We start from the raw sequence: 17,902 nt of genomic DNA on the forward strand, positions 1-17,902 counted from the left end.
AGCGAAAAAGAAATCATATTTTTAACCGCAGGGAAGCAAGAGTTCATGTAGATTTACAAACGAGGGGAAAGTAACTGTAAGAACATGTGTTAAAAAGGCAGCAGAAAGAATTCCATCGATTTCCATGAGAGGTGGATCGCGTCCAGGAAGAATGAGTCAACTTCATTCCTCGGGCAGAGCCGGCCAAGCTGAGAGAATTACACCAGAAATGCCTCGGGATCACCTCGTGTCCCCCTCTTCGAGCACTGCCGTCCCACTGAGAGCCTCTTCAGCGTGGTTATGGCTGAGAAAACGAGCTGGGAATTCTTTTAAAAACGGCTTTTAATCCCCCGGAAAATAATAATAATGCTTTGGGAGATAGACTCTGCTGTGCTGAAGAGCCTCTCACACACCGGCAGCACCCATGGCAGGACAGGGCAGCTCAGAGCTCGGGGGAAGGTGAAAGACAAAATTTGCACATCCCAGGGATCCATCCATCTGTCCTGGCTGCTAAACCCTGCTTCTCCTCTCCCCACAATTTCGGTGTTGAACCCTGCAAGGTTTTGGGTTTATTTGCGCAGGAGAGGTGAAAATTCTTGCGAAATTTCCTCCCCACTCCCTTCTCCCAGGGCAGGGGGGACTCTGCTCAGCCCCCAGGAATGAGCAGAAGGAAGAATGGAGAGAGAAACCTTTCTCCACTCACAAATGCACATTTATTGTGGCTTTTTTTTTGTTTACAGGTGGAAGAACAACCTACTCAAACAGCAATGGGCAAACACTGTCAGAATTCTGCTCTTTGCTTCGGACACCCCAAGTTTCACACAGACCCCTCCCCATTCTTCACTAACACAAAAATAACACTTGGAACATCTAGCAGGGAGCTCATCAGGCTTCTCCACCTTGCTGGTGGCTTTTTAGCCCAGAAATCATCCGAATGAGAGCTTGTGGATGCCAGAATTTTGCTGTGAGGCGCAGCCCGTGATAAGCTCATCAGTGAATAGTTAAAAAAACCAAGCTCCAGAAGTGTGGTTAGAAAATGAAATGCAAATATATACAAAATAGCCAATGGTTCCTGTGGACAGAAATGCCTGCCTACCTCATGAGTGCTATTTTCCAGCCAGCTTTCCAAGCAGAGCAGCCCTTGCACTCCTGTATCTACAATTGTGCCATTTATAAGCCAGGAGCCCACCTCGCCCAGGCCCTGGCTCCTGCAGTGACTCATGTTCCACTGGCTTATTCCTGGGAAGATCTGTGCTAAAACACAGCAGAGAGCAGAATTTTGGGCAAGGAATGGCCCAGTTGGGAAAGCACCAAACACTCTATTCCCTGTCAGAAGCCCTGAAATCATTGCTTTGCATCCTGTGTGAGAAGTGGCATTAAAACAAAACATTGCACTGACACCTGAGCCAAACAATAATCCTGGCTCAGAATTATTCATCAGGCTCAGGCTGGGGATGCTCCATCCCCAAGGCCAGGCTGGATGGAGCTCTGAGCAGCCTGGAATGGTGGAAGGTGTCCCTGCCCCTTGGGATGAGCTTTAAGGACCCTTCCAACCCAAACCGTGCTGGAATCTTGTCATTTCCAAGAAAATGAAGCTTCTGAATGAAGGATGAAGGGATTTATAAAAAAGCAGCGCAGCAAGCTACAAACTTGAAGGCAATTTGATAAGAAACTTGTTGTATCAGGCCTTCCCTTCAAAATCCTTTTAAATCCATTTTCTGTGCCCAAGTTGGCCACTCTGCTGCTGGAAAAGCAACTTCCAGCCTCCCTGGTGGAAGAATACAGGAGTAAAACACATCACAGGTGTAAGCAGGTGGTTTTTATCCTCCCTGCAGCAACAAAGCTGTGCAGGATGCTTGGGCAGAGCTCCTGCAAAAACAGCAAAAAAAAAAGCCCAAAAACAGCAGAGAGAGAGGCCAGGCAGGCACAAACTCACCCCCAGACCTCCTCCTGTTCTCATTTTGCTCCTTCCAGTGCCCTGACACACATCAGGAGCTGTTTCACTGCCACTCAGCTGTGGTTCTTCTCCCTTGGTAGGGACGAGATGGGGAAATGGTTTCATTTCTCTGAATTATAAAGTTAAATAGAGTGAACTGAGAAGCTCTGTGAGAAATAATGGAGCGAGATCATCCATACAGTGGCTTAAACACCCTCAGGGAACTTCTCTGTGTGACCTGGAGCCCCCCTGGCAGTCACACCCTCAGCACAGGGGCTGTCACTGCTGTCTCCCTGTTCCAGGGGTGCCCTCAGTGCCCCCCATGTCACAGATTTTATGAAAAATCCTTTTGGGATTTTTCCTCCTGAGAAGCCTCAGAGGAAAAGAAAAACAATGATTATCTGCTGCTGTGGAATGCAACAGGTGAATCTGTGATTGGTCTCGTGTGGTTGTTTTTAATTAATGGCCAATCACAGCCCAGCTGGGTCGGACTCTCTGGTCAGTCACAAGATTTTATTATCTTTTTCCTTTTTCCTTTCTCCTTTCCTTTCCTTTCCTTTCCTTTCCTTTCCTTTCCTTTCCTTTCCTTTCCTTTCCTTTCCTTTCCTTTCCTTTCCTTTCCTTTCCTTTCCTTTCCTTTCCTTTCCCCTTTTCCTTTCCCTTTCCCCTTTTCCTTTCCCTTTTCCTTTCCTTCCTTCTGATAAAATCCTTTCTTCTATTTTTTTAGCATAGTTTTAATCTATCATTTTCTTTCAATCTAATACATATCATAAAATAATAAATCAGCCTCCTGAAACATGGAGTCAAGGTTCCCATCTCTTCCCTTGTCCTGTGAACGCCCCCACACCCCCACATTCCCCATTTCCCACCCATTTTCCTGCCCAGCCCCACCCCAGATTTCCCACACCAATCTCTGGCCTCCTCATCCCATAAACCCACAAGAAATTCCTCAACAATTCCGAAAATAATTCCACAATAGATTCCTCAACAAATGGCTCAAATAAGAGGAGCACTCAGCACCTGCCCATCCACAGAGCCCCACACTGGTTTGGCTTGGAAGGGACCTTAAATCCCAACTCCATCCCAGCCCTGCCATGGCCAGGACACCTCCCACCACCCCAGGTGGCTCCAAACCCTCACCTTGGACACCTCCAGATGCTCTGGGGGATTTTAAGTGACAGCACTGCTTCATATGGGAACATATTTTCTATAAAATTATCACTAAAAACTTTAATTCCTCTCTTAAGCTGCCCAGAATGTAGATTTGATAACTTTGTTATCAGTTACAGATAACAGAGATGTTTGGAAGGGAAGTTGAGTCATAATCAGTGATTTTGTCACAAAGCTCAGCAGAGGGAACCATCCAGGCAGTGAAACCTTTAATTCTGAAGTGTGCCAGGCACTAAAAATGGGCTGGGAGGGCACAGCAAGGGTTAAAGAACGACTGGGAAACAGTAAAATGGAAAAAATTCAAATTTTCAGCAAGGGAATAAGCTGCCACTGTCCCCAGATTAATTTTTAACCAGTTAAGAGCTGCAGCACTGTCCAATAACCACCTTACCCTTGAATTTTTTAATGGATGGACCTGGTTATCACCACCACCTCCACCAGGAAAGGGAAAAACATCACTTCAAAGAAAGACACCCCAAATTCTGCATTTTACTATGAATTAATAGAAATCAAGATGTGTTGGCAGCATTGTCATCCACCAAACGAACAAATTTAATATTTTGCCCTCCCGTTAAACACAAACTGATATGAAATTGTTGATTTTTATCACTCAGGTTGTTGGAAAGGCCCCAATTCTGGCCATTTCTCCATTTAGCCATTTTCTCACTGCTCCTCCAAGCAGACATTCCACAAGGAACTTCTGGATGCTTCTATGGTAATAAAATCTAGCATTAAAAAAAATAAATATATAAAATAATAAAAAAAAAAAAAGAAAAAAAAAATAAAACTCCCAAATTTATCATACATCTGGTACAGATCTCTGGGAAATACAACCTTAGGTTTATAAACTGTCCCAAAGCCACAGAAGTAAGAGATGATCTATTGAAGAATAACCAAAACCCAGCTCACGTCACCCAAGAACAGAATCACAACTCACTAAATTATCCAGTGGATAAATCCAGTATTTTTTTTTGTCATTCATTCAAGTGGCTGCATTTTAGCAAGGGGGGGAAAAAAAAATCTCAATAAAATAATTTTATTCTGGTAGGATGAGAAAAATGCTAAACATGTTTTTATGGGAGAAACAGAGATAGAGCACTGGCTCGAACACTGAAAATCTCTCATGCCCTGATCTATAAATAAAACTGGTTGGGCTTTTCTTTTGTGCTAAATTTAAAGGAAAGCCTTTTCCATGGAGGGTTTTCTTTAAAGCAAACTCTGCCCCAGAAGGACTTTAAGGATGGTGTTTCCAGCGAGCAGCATGAATGAATTAAGCAATAAATGCAGGCCCAGAGCAGCTGGGTGTTTCTTTAGCAGGAGCAGAGGAATGTGCAGCTCAAACACTGCTGGCTTCTCCAGAAAGGACAATTCCTGATGCTTCTCACCCAGTTTTCCTCCACCCTGTTCTCCAGGACCTTGCTCAGGTGCCATTTCTCCTCCAGCACCATAAAAAGCTCCCAGGTTGGTGCCTGTGGCCGTCAAGCAGAAATTCCGAATTTTGTTGCACGCACAGTTTGAAATGATTCAGTTTTTCTGTTGTGGGAACCCAGGGCACAGGGAATATTTCTGTGTGCCTGCCCCGAGGGGTCCTGACCAGGAATTTCCAGGAATTCATTCAGGATGGACTGGAAGACACAAAAGTGTGAAATAGATTAGAGAGAGCAGTGTAGGATGTCGCTTGGGTGAGAAATTTAGGTTTTGGGATAGTTAGTATCCCAAATGTATAGGTTTTAGTATTTTTAGTATCCCATATTTATAGGTTTTAGTATTTTTAGAATTTTGTTGTAGATGGGAGCAAGATGGAGGGCATAGGGTGTTGTCCTGAGCTCCTTCTTCCTCCTTCTTCTTCCTTCCTCCTTCCTTGTTCTTGTTCTTGTTCTTGTTCTCGTTCTTGTTCTTCTTGTTCTTCCTCTTCTTCTTCTTCTTCTTCTTCTTCTTCTTCCTCCTCCTCCTTTTTTCTATTCTTCCTTCTTCCTCCTCCTTCTTCTTCCTTTTTCTTCTTCTTCTTCTTCTTCTTCTTCTTCTTCTTCCTCTTCCTCTCCTCTTCCTGCACCCCAAACCACCTCAAGATCTCAGAGAGGATGGGGAGCCCCCAGCTCAGAGAGGAGTCCACAGGCAGAAAACTTCCCCTGAAAAGTTCAAGAAAAAGAAAAAGATCAAGAAAAATATCAAAGAAAATATCAAGAAAAAAAAAAATCCCCTCACTGTCCAGGGCAGCATCACCCGTGGCTGTTGCTCCTTTGTCCATGCAGGGAATTTCTCCACGGATTTGTCAGGAGAGAAAAATTCTGCCTGAGAGACCCGGGAGAGTGAAAGCTGTCCCTGCCCACAGCAGGGGGGTGGAATGAGGGGGTTTTAAGCTCCTTTCCCACCCAAACCATTCCACAATTCCATGATTCTTCCAGTCCCTGACTGACTGGAGAGGTCCCCGCCGCGTGTCCTGAGAAACTGAGATTTACTCCACAGCAGAGAGACAAAACCCCACATGCTGGAACAGCTCACTGGGACTAAAGGCAGACAATAAATGGATTTTAGCTGAGCTGCCAATGATCCCAAAAGCTCATCCTGGCTCGCTCAAATCACGGCTCCTCCTCCTCCTCTGTGCGCTTGTGAGGAATTGGGAAAGGGATTTGTGGCAGCTCTGGGGGCTCTGGGACAGCTGAGTTAACAGTTATGGATCCCAAAGGGTCTTTATTTCATACTCATTAATGCTCATTACGTTTCCAATGCTCAGAATGTTCTGCGAGCACAAAGGCTGAACTTCCTCCTACCTACCCTGGAAATAAATAAACAAACCCTCAGGTCATTCAACTTGCTGGGGTTTGTATTTCCAGGAGAGAGCAGGAACACTGAAAAGAAATTAAAAAAAAAAAAAACAAAACCCAAAACAACAAAACCAAGCCTTTCCCAGCAAATTCTGATGTATAGGATGTGACATAATGGTGCAAAAACTTTTGGGAAAAACCCCAGGGGTTTTAAATTGCTGTGCTGGGAGCTCACCTGGGGCTCAGCTGATGCCTTTTGGGGCTACCTAAAAACAGAGGCCAGACAAATTGGAGAGAATAAAAAGTGTATTTGTTATATTTATTGAAGGGCCTTCAGGTACATTTAGGGCAGACAGAGCCCCCCCCCCCCCAAAATGGACCACAAGTCACAGATTTTTATATTTTTATAAGTTTCGTCCATTTGCACATTTGGGTTCAATCTTCCAATTGCAGCTTCAGGTAATGAAGGAATTTACCCCAAATTTGCTGCCCCCAAACTCATTTTTATTTACTTTTTTGGGTCCTGAGGCAGTGAGGTGTCCTTGATTGCCAGGCCTGGAGAGGAATTGTTGTGTCTGCCCAAAATGGGGAAGCAGCAGCTCCCACTGCACATGGAGTTTAGAGCTCTAGACTAAAGAACTGCAGGATTACAAATACATGGAAAATAGAAAACCTAAAATCCTGAGGCATTTTAGATTTTCTATTTTCCATGTATTTGTAATCAGGCTCACCCTGCACAGAGGGATTTTGGGGTTGGCTCCTTCACTGAGAGGCCACGGGGAGCTGTGGGCTGGGAAGGGGCAGAAGAAGAGAGGGAAGAATTGAAGATGAAACTCTCTTAAACAAAGCTCCTTATTCTGGGGGCTGCACCCCTGCAAGGTGCTCCTCAGCAGAGGGCAGAACGGGATTTTCCACCAGAAAAAAAAAATAAAAAAAATCCTTTTTTAGGTAACCACAGTGTCCTTAACAAACTTAATTTTCTTTATTTCCAGGCTGTGGTGCAGGGGAGCTGCCCCTGACCTGGTTTGGGTTTGGAGCATCTCCCCTGGGCACTTCCAGCCCCATTTTCAGACCCCATGGGCCACCTCCAGCAGGAATTTCCCCATGGAAAGGGGGCTCAGGCCTTGGCAGGGGCTGCCCAGGGAGGTTTGGAGCGCCCATCCCTGGAGGTGTCCCAGGAATTCCTGGATGTGACACTCAGTGCTCTGGGCTGGGGACTGGCCAAAGGTTGGACTTGGAGAGCTTTTCCAGCTTTAAATGATTTGGTGAATCTTTAATTCCACGATTCGTGACAAGAAGTGCGGGGTTTGATGCAGATTTTTTATCCCATGCTCCTCCTTGCACTTCCTTTCCTCTCCTCTTCTCTCTAATGAAATCTTTCCACATTATTAGTGGCCAGGGTGGATCTCCAGAGTGTGCTCCTTCCAGGATTTTCTTGTTTGCTGTAGTCTTCACATTTTTCCACTTCATTTCCTATTTTCCTGCCCTAAACCCCACTGCCAAAAACAATCCCCGAAGCAGGCTGTGCTAGTGGAACAGAAAATCCCAATTTTTGAGAGCGGACATTTGACCCAAACTCTTTGTAATCAGCTGCAATTCACCCCTCAAATGTGAGCCACGTCCAGCAGTGCCTGACAGCTCCTCCAGGTGAGTTTTTACCTCAGCAGAAGCGTTTCAGTCACTGAAACGGGGAGTTTCAGTGGAATTTATGTGGAATTAGTAATCCAAGGGCATTCAGCCAAAATTACAGAGATTGGATTTACCACGGGCTGTTCCATCAGCTTCCTTTAGGAACTGAATGATTAGGAATGAAATTAATGGAATGGAATTTAGGAATGCCATTAATGGAATGGATTTACGCCTCGATAAGATAAATGTCATCACCAAGGGAGGGACAGACACCCAAGAAAAATCTCCTCATCCTGGATGGGAATGTTTGAAACCAGAGTGGCTCTGAAATCCCCTGTGGAAAGAATTATTTGGATTTCACGTAATCCCTCAGCAGAAAAATTGGAACCATCACAGACTCCACTGACCCTGGAGCTCAAGTGCAGGATGGTGCCAGTTGGAATGGATCTGGAGCTGGGGAATTCCTCGGGACATGAGAGGAGAAAAAAAATTTTTTTTTCATTCATCCTGATGTAATTTCATGGATTATTGTTGGATTTAAACACTTCTGAGGCTTCTGAAGGAACAACCTCGCACACATTCAGCTGCTCCTGGCACCTCCTGGTAAACACAAACTGGGATTAAAACCCTCAGGAGGGGGTCAGGCTGATGGAACTGCTGGTAAATTACTGTGATGGTGAGACTGGAGATCCCAAATTTATAGGTTTTAGTATTTTTAGTATCCCATGTATATAGGTTTTAGTATCCCATGTTTATAGGTTTTAGTATTTTTAGAATTCTGTTGTAGATGGGAACAAGATGGAGGGCATAGGGTGTTGTCCTGAGCTCCTTCTTCCTCCTTCTTTTTCCATCTTCTTCTTCCTCCTTCTTCCTCCTTTTTCTTCCTTTTTCTTCCTTCTTCTTCCTCCTTCTTATTCTTCTTCCTTCTTCTTCTTCTTCCTTCTTCTCCCTTTCTCTTCCTCCTTCTCCTTCTTCTTCCTTCTTTCTTCTTTTGGGGGTCTGGCACTGGGAGTTAGGGCTGAGTTAATTCTGTTCACTGCTGGGATCTTTGACCACGTTGATTTTCACTTTTAAATGTCCTCAGTAATATTTTGTTTGTTCACTTCTTCCAACTTTCAGGTACAACCGTCTCATAACAAAAAACCATCTCAGCCTGAAAGTGGATTTCATCTTTTCTGCAGTGTTTCAGCACCATCAATTCTACTGAAGAAGAGAAAAGGAATTTAATTTAATTTTTCATTTTCAATTTTTAATTTTTCATTAAATTAAATTTAATTTTTTTAATTTTATTTTAAAAGGAATTTAATTTTCTAATTAATTTTCTAATTAATTTTCTAAAGAAAGAATCAAATTAGGAGCCCAGTCCCAAAAGCTTTTATTTCCAGTAAAAGGAGATGACAGAAGCTCAGCAGCTCCTGTGCAGGTGAATTCTGTCTCTCTCCCTTATCTGAATCAGGGTTTAAAGTTTTTGGTTTAGTCACAGATGTCAGATGGGATGAACCCAGATGTTGGTGGCTTCCCTGGAGAGGCTGTGATGGGTCTGGAAATGTGAATTCTGAGCCTTCAAGCTGGAGGTCACCCAGGCATCCTGGGTGTGCAGGGATCCATCCCTCCCCTCCTGAAGGAACGGTGACCTCAGCAGTGAAACCCAGAGCTCTGCATCCCCCCACTGAAGGCAGCAGCAGAGCTGGGATCAGCATCTGGGCTGTTGCCTTGGATACCTCCAAAATCCATGGTCTCTCCCTCTGAGGGGATGTGCTTCCAGGAAATCCATATTATTTTGGCTGCAAGTCCTTCAGAGGGTGTCACCAGCCCACCAGCACAGCTCCCCTGCTGCGCTGTGCTGAAAATCCTGGTTTTTTCCAAAGAAATCTGGGAATGAAACAGCTTTGGCAGGGCCTGTGTTTCCACTTGGATCTGTCAGGGGAGCACAGAATCCGAGGGGCTGAGCCTTTCCACGTCTCCTCTGCATTCCAGGGGCTCCTGGGGTGGGGCAGGCTCTGACCCCAGCAGGGCCACACTGATCTGAGCTGGCTGGGGAACCCCAGCAGGAGAAATTCCCAACAGCACCGAGCTCCCCCCTCTGCTCCCAGGCAGGGATTCCTGGGAAAAGCAGCAGGAAATTCCCAGAGGCTGCAGGAGCACTGAGGGACAGGGGACGGATGGACTGAGCTGGGGTGGGGAGGCTGGGATGTTACTCAGAGCCACTGAGGGCACTTCATCCTCCCAGTTCCTTCCTTTCATCCTCCCAGTTCCTTCATTTCATCCTCCCAGTTCCTTCATTTCATCCTCCCAGTTCCTTCATTTCATCCTCCCAATTTTCATTTCATCCTCCCAGTTCCCTTCATTTCATCCTCCCAGTTCCTTCATTTCATCCTCCCAATTTTCTTCATTTAATCCTCCCAGTTCCTTCACTTCATCTTCCCAGTTCCCTTCCATTCATTTTACCAATTTCGTTCACTTCATCCTCCCAATTTCCTTTATTTCATTCCCCCAGTTCCCATCATTTCATCCTCCCAATTTTCTTCCCTTCATCCTCCCAGTTCCCTTCCCTTCCCTTCATCCTCCCAATTCCTACATTTTATGCTCCCAATTTCCTTCATTTTGTCCCCCCCAGTTCCTTAATTTCATCCTCCCAGTTCCTTCACTTCATTCTCCCAGTTCCCTTCCCTTCATCCTCCCGTTTTCCTTCCCTTCATCCTCCCAATTTCCTTCCCTTCACCCTCCCAGTTCCCTTCAAGGCATCCCAGTGCTGTGGCTCAAATCTGACCCCAACAGAACTGAGAAAGAACAATCTCAGCTCTTTTTCTCCCACCAAAAATCTCAGCCATGACTGACAGCTGTCTGATCGTGGCATTTAACTATTATTAAAAATAATAATTTTTATCATTTCCATACTGTCACTTGTGGTCACAGCTTTCCCAGCTTCTGATTTTTTTTTTTTTAATTTTCTTCCTCTCCTTCCTTTTCCTTATTTATAAATATCAGACTGGGGACCCAGAACAAATCACCTTGCTGGGAAAGGTCCTTAAAGACTGATAATATCTGTGCTTTGTGTCCCACATGCTTTTCCATTTAAAATATTTGGCTTGAGAACGTGGGAGGTAAAGAAATTATATTTGGAGGCCTTTTTAAAACATCTCTTCCATCCCCTGATTTATGCTCTTTGGGACCCATTCTGTGTAAAATGTTGAACTGGTTGTACTTTAGATAAAAGAAACATCTCAGGCATTGTTTTTTTGGAGTTTCTCATTCTTTTCTCCCATATATCTTCGTAAAATTGAAGTGCCAGAGCCCTTCCTCCTGTTCCCGAGTTATTTTTTTTATTTTTAAGCAATGTTCATAATAACACTTTAATATTCCCCTCCAGTGCTGGGCTCCTGGGTCCCACTTAGTGATTTTTTAATGCCATAAAAGCAGCTCAGGGCACCTGTTGAGGGTCTGGTGTTCAATTCCAGTCCCAGGTGAGGCTGCTCAGCCTGTGCTGTGCTCCTGCGTCACCCCCTGGGACACACACGGCTCCAGCAGGAGCTGGGGATGCACGAAAATCTGAATTAAATCACAGCAGGGAAATGGAATCATCCCAAGAGGGAAATGAGATGATCCCAGCAGGGAAATGGAATGATCCCAACAGGGAATGGAATGATCTCAAGAGGGAAATTAAATGATCCCAATGGGGAAATGGAATGATCCCAACAGGGAATGGAATGATCCCAACAGGGAAATGAGATGATCCCAGCAGGGAAATGGAATGATCCCAAGAGGGAAATGGAATGATCTCAAGAGGGAAATGGAATGATCCCAACAAGGATGGAATGATCCCAAGAGGGAAATTAAATGATCCCAAGAGGGAATGGAATGATCCCAACAGGGAAATGAGATGATCCCAATAGGGAAATTAAATGATCCCATCAGGAAATGGAATGATCCCAACAAGGAAAAGGAATGATCCCAGCAGGGAATGGAATGATCCCAGCAGGGAATGGAATGATCCCAACAGGGAATGGAATTATCCCAACAAGGAATGAAATGATCCCAACAGGGAATGGAATGATCCCAACAGGGAAATGGAATGATCCCAACAGGGAATGGAATGATCCCAAGAGGGAATGGAATGATCCCAACAGGGAATGGAATGATCCCAACAGGACCATTTCATTCCTTCTTCCCCGTGAGAGCTCCAAGGGAGATTCTGCAGGGCAAGGAGGGATGGGGACAGGTGGGAAATGGATTTGTAGAGAATTCTTAATAGATTTTTTGGGGTTTTTAGCACGGGGGTTCAGGGGGCAAGATGGAGGAATCTGGGTGTGTCCAGCCTTTCTCCTTCTTCTTGGCCTCCATCTCCTGCTGTGATGGTGGCACTTTGGGATTGGTTTAGAGTAGAAGCTCAGTGTCTAACACAGGTGATGGGTATTGGGAAGGAATTGTAAATATTGTACAGGTAGTTTTTAGTATAAAAAGATAACACCAGAGTGCCTCTGTCTGCCCTGCTGAACAGACCTTGGCTGGACAGGAGCAAGAATTTTATAGATGAGAAACAATAAACAACCTTGAGAGTGAGAAATGAAGAGCTCTGACTCCTTCTTTGACCACCAGGCTGGGAAAAGAGACTTTGTGACACATCTTGGGGTCCCTGTGAGCAGCAGCAGCCCCCAGAGGTGCCCAGCTGTGCCACCAGCATGGGGACAGCCCTGCCACTCAGCCCTGGGTGCTGTGAGCAGCCCCAGCTGCTGCCAGCCCTTCCTGCAGTGCCCTCAGAGAAAAGCAGAATCAACCCAGGCACCTCATCCTGGCACGTCTGGGGTGAACTGGTTTGGAATTAATTGAGTCCAACCAGGCAGTGAAAACCCCAGGAAGGTGGGGGCTGCAGCCCTGGGGATGGGAGGACAATGCATATTTTACACTGTGAATTTTTTATTAAGGACTGGGTTGGTTTTTTTTTTTTTTATATTTTTTTATTATTGAATATGAATATTTTACACGTCCGAGTTCAGAACAATGCTTTTTTTGGCTGGCTCTGCACTTTTCATGGTTGTGTACCCTTTGCATTGCATAACTGAGAGAGATCCATTTACACACAGGGGGAAAAGGGGGACTAATGAATCTCAGCAAAGCTAACTTTACTGTGTGCGAAAAAAACAGCACTCTGAAGTTTTCCAAATAAAAAATAAAAAAATAAAAAAATTACGCATACATAAAATCCTTGCATGGAACGGCTCAATAAAATCTGTGTGTGTGTGTGTGTGAGCCTGGGGTGAGGACTGCAAAACCTCTGTCACCCTGAGGAGCTGCAGCCTGCTCCAGGCAGGGACATCTCCAGCTGGAAAAGCTCTGGAATGTTCTCCCATTCTTCATCCCCGCACTGAGGGACTCACCTGGATGTTTCCAAGGTGGGGGAAAAGGAGCCGGGCCTGCGAATTGCTCAATCGTGGAGGTGCTCACGCTCAGGGCTGGGCTGGTGTTTTCCTGCCCCTTGTCCTTCCAGGTGTTCCAGATGTTGTTTCACAGCAGATGTGCAGGACAGCCCTGCTCTGCTGCCCTCTCCCTGCATCCCTGGGAGCATCCCAGCCTTGCACTGTTTCACATCCCTTCCAACCAAACCATTCCCTGATTTTTGATGGTCCTTAGGCTTTTGGGACAGCTCCTGCTGCATTTCCAAGGAGCTCTGACCACTGCCCTGCTGTTCTTATTGACTCCTCTTTGCCAGGATTTTTTTTAAAATAATTCTTCCCGATTTCAAAGAACATTTAATTGACCAGCAGGGGAAACAAGTTTCAAAGGATGGCCTTGCACATCAGACTGGACACTTTGGAGAAATAGAACTGTGAAAGATGCATTGTAGTGGGAGGGGTATTATTATCCCATAATATCACCCATGAGAGGCAATTTTAGATTATTCACTTTAAGGCATTTACAGCATGGTGTGGCCAAAGCTGATGGGCTAAAAAACACTTATAATATATTGCAATTAAGAAATAGTTGACTTCTGATTGTGGCGATGTGAATTACAACATCTGTTTTGTCTCACCTTTCACAGGAGAGTGAAAATGGAATAAAAGTTTTTAAAATATCTCTCAGTTACCCCATCTCTCAAAAGGTCAAAAACAAAAAGGCTTAATCTGACAAATTGGTTTAATCTGACTGGGGAGAAGGAGGAAAAGGGGGACATTTGGGGTGATGGTGTTTGTCTCCCACTCTTTAATCCTCACCACCAGGCCGGTGATGCCTTCCTGGGATCAGGAGGACCCCAGGAGTTAAAGAATCCCAGGATGGTTGGGGTTGGAGATCATCCAAGGCTGGAGCAGGGACTCACCCGGGTGGGTTTGGAATGTTTCCAGAGAGGGACACTGCACACCCTGCCCGGACAAATTCACCACTTAAATCCTCCCTGTGCCCACAGCACAGCTGGGAGTGCATCAGAGGAAGGACTCCTGCAACTCCCTCCCTGTTCTGCTGGGGGAACTGAGCCCCAAAATGACTGAGACCTCAGCCTGTTCCAACCAAAACTGAAATAAAAGCGAGGGGAGGAATTCCCAGTGCCCTGGGGAGCCCTGGCAGCACAAGGAGGCTGAAATGGAGTTCAGGGAGTGCGTGCCAAGTTCTGCTATCTCGTGGTGTGCCCTTGAGCAAAGTCGTGCCTGAGAGGGGAATGGAAAGGGCCAGGCCAGGCCTGCAGAGCAGTAATGATGGGCTGCTGAAGGATTTTCTGCTGGGAGGAGCTGACCTGGGTCCCTGCATGCAAAATGAGTTTGGCATCAATGGACCCATCTCGGATTGCATCAGCAATGCTCTGTGAGGGTGAAATCTCAATAAAAGCACTCACAGAGCTCTCTGTGAGCACAGGTGAACATCCCTTCCCTTCCCTTCCCTTCCCTTCCCTTCCCTTCCCTTCCCTTCCCTTCCCTTCCCTTCCCTTCCCTTCCCTTCCCTTCCCTTCCCTTCCCTTCCCTTCCCTTCCCTTCCCTTCCCTTCCCTTCCCTTCCCTTCCCTTCCCTTCCCTCCCCTCCCCTCCCCTCCCCTCCCCTTCCCTTTTCAGGTCCCCTCTGTTTTCCAGCAATTTTTTTTTTATTATTTTTATTTCACATCAGATTTTTTTTTTAGTACTTTTAAAAAAACATTTTATTTGCCTTAAATTAAACATTTCAGCCACCATGAATCCCTCCCCACACAAAACTCAGGGAGCTGTGAAATATTTAAACTGTCCCCAGCTCTTCCTCATTTGTTCAGCCTTTTCCCAGCAGGTTGCTCAAAGGTGACACCCCGGGCTGCAGGAGAGATCCAAGATCCTGGTTCCAGAACATTCCAGAGTGCTCTGAATTCTTGCATGAACTCAGTGGTGCGGGGGCATGAATTTCTGGAAAATTCTTAAAGCTTGACAAAAGGCCAAGAAATGCTTATAGTGCGTTGTCATTAAGAAATAGTTAGCTTCTGATTATAATAGCATTAATTATAACATCTGCATTGTCTCACCCTCCACATGAGACTAAAAACAAAAGTTTTGAAAATGCCTCTCAGTCACCCCATCTCTGGCTCAAAAAAAGGCATAAAAGCATCAAATAGTCAACCTAGGACACCAAACAAGTGGGGTCACTTGGATCTCAGCTTTGGGAAGCCTCTGGAACAGGAGAGCCTCGTGGTTTTAAGTCCTTTATTCTTGATCAGGGGGAAAAGGCTTGGTGGGGTTTGGGGAGTTGTCCTGAATCCCTGCCCACGTCCTCCCAGCCCATGGAATTTGATTTTCCTTCATCCCCTGAGCCCTGGGGCGGCCGTGCCTCCTTCAGAGCCCTGGAAAAGTCCTGCAGGAAAGGGAAAGAGCTCTGCAGGAAAAGTTCTGAAGGAAAGGAAAAGAGCTCTGCAGGAAAGGAAAAATCCTGCAGGAAAGGAAAGGAAAAGAATTCTGCAGGAAAAGAGCCCTGCAGGAAAGGGAAATTCCTCCAGGGAAGGAAAAGAGCCCAGGAGGAAAGGGAAAGATCCCTGTAGGAAAGGAAAATTCCTGCAGGAAAGGGGAAAAGTCCTGCATGAAAGGAAAAGAGCCCTGCAGGAGAGGAAAAGAACCCTGAAGGAAAGGGAAAGAGCCCTGAAGGAAAGGGAAAGAGCCCTGAAGGAAAAGAAAAGAGCCCTGAAGGAAAGGAAAGGAAAGGAAAGGAAAAATCCTGCAGGAGAGGAAAAGAGCCCTGGGGAAAGGGAAAGAGCCCTGGAGGAAAGGGAAAGAGCCCGGAATGAAAGGAAAGAGCCCTGAAGGAAAGGAAAAATCCTGCAGGAGAGGAAAAGAATCCTGCAGGAAAAGAGCCCTGCAGGGAAGGGAAATTCCTCCAGGGAAGGGAAAAAGTCCTGCATGAAAGGAAAAGAGCCCTGCAGGAGAGGAAAAGAACCCTGAAGTAAAAGAGCCTTGAAGGAAAGGGAAAGAGCCCTGAAGGAAAGGGAAAGAGTCCTGAAGGAAAGGAAAAATCCTGCAGGAGAGGAAAAGAATCCGGCAGGAAAAGAGCCCTGCAGGGAAGGGAAATTCCTCCAGGGAAGGGAAAAAGTCCTGCATGAAAGGAAAAGAGCCCTGCAGGAGAGGAAAAGAACTCTGAAGGAAAAGGAAAAGAGCCTTGAAGGAAAGGGAAAGAGCCCTGAAGGAAAGGGAAAGAGCCCTGAAGGAAAGGGAAAATCCTGTAGGAGAGGAAAAGAATCCTGCAGGAAAAGAGCCCTGCAGGGAAGGGAAATTCCTCCAGGGAAGGGAAAAAGTCTTGCATGAAAGGAAAAGAGCCCTGCAGGAGAGGAAAAGAACCCTGGAGGAAAAGGAAAAGAGCCTTGAAGGAAAGGGAAAGAGCCCTGGAGGAAAGAGTCCTGAAGGAAAGGAAAAATCCTGCAGGAGAGGAAAAGTCCTGTAGGAGAGGAAAAGTCCTGCAGGGAAGGAAAAGAAAAATCCAGCAGGAGAGGAAAAGAGCTCTCCAGGAAAGGAAAAGAGCCCCGAGACGGCTGGCAGGGCTTCAGGAGGAGGTGCCAGGTGATGCTCGGTCCCAAGGCAGCAGAGGGCATCCCTGAGTTTGGAGATTCATCCCCGCAGCTGCAGGAGCACAGGCAGGAGCTGAGTGAGGAACAAGGCAGATTTCAGCTCTGTGCTTGCTAGGCCTGGGCAGATCCTCCAAGAAGGGAATTTCCCCCACTTATTTCCGGACAATTTATGAATAATTTGTTAACAATTCATAATCATTTATAGGGGCCAAGCAGAAATTCAGGTGTGATTTCTCTTGCCTGCCTGGAAGCAGCGCACAGATGTGGCAGGCGTGCGGATAAATATCTCCGTGAACACATATCTTTCAAATTATTTAATTGAATTGCAATTTAATTGCTGAAAATTCCCTCCTTTCCTTGGAATTCCTTAGTTCACTTAGCCAGGATTGTTTACACCACTGGAATTACTTATAAACACTGAGCACGGCGGTGTTGATAAATACAGATTTGTTTAATAATTTCAGTAAAACCTTCCAGGACCATCACTTTCCCCAGCACTTGGGGACAAGGCAGTGGAGAAGGTGCTGCTCCCACAGGGCTCAGGTCCTGCATCCCTGCACACCTGGGAACACTGGGCAGGGAAGAGAGATGAAAACCATTGAGATTTTTCACTTGTGCCTCTGGCTTAGCTGAGGTTCTTCAGATATTTCCAAGAGTTGGTGAAGTTTAGGACCGTTTTTTCCTCCTTCTAAATATTAACTGAGTCACTAGTTTGCTTGTATTGTCCATGCTGGAATCAGACCTTTTCCAACTGATCCTTTACAGGAAACTCCTAAAAATTATTTTTAAATAGTTAGAAGTGACTTTGGCACTGATTATGGCATTCTAGAAGATTTTTCCTTTCCTTCTTACCTCATTTAACCACTAATTTTTGATTAAATCATGAAATTGTGAAATAATTTCATTTTGCTTCAAGAGAAGCAAAACCCCCAAAGAAGGAAATCTCTACAGCTTTAAAACCCAATCAGATCTGACAATCCAAATCCGTTTACTGAGGAAATTTCCTTTAAGAAAATAAATAAATTACTCTCTACCTTCAGCTTAAATCCGTGGCTGCTGGAGTTTAATTGCTTCTCCTTGTGGCCCTAAAACCAGGGCGGCTTCAAAGCAAGGGTGGCTTCTATTAAATTTAATTACCCTTTCCTGCAGCTCTCATGCAAAGGTGCCACAGTAACTCCAGGAAGGTGCTGATGAATCAGGGGCAGATTCCAAACCAAAATACGGATTAAACATCGTTTTCAGCTCAAGCAAAAGCTGCCTGCGTGCAGAGGTGTTTGCACCCCGGGTGAATTCCTACAACGTGGAACCAGGGGTTGTCTCTGTGGGTTTTATTTCCATTTTTTCCTCCCACCCCAACACGTGTGAAGTGTCAGCAATGTCCCCTGTCCCCTCCACTTGTGTACACCCAGCCTGGATTTTCCCCCCT

This window comes from Agelaius phoeniceus, chromosome 24 (genome assembly GCF_051311805.1).
Source record: "Agelaius phoeniceus isolate bAgePho1 chromosome 24, bAgePho1.hap1, whole genome shotgun sequence".
NCBI classification, from domain to species: domain Eukaryota; kingdom Metazoa; phylum Chordata; class Aves; order Passeriformes; family Icteridae; genus Agelaius; species Agelaius phoeniceus.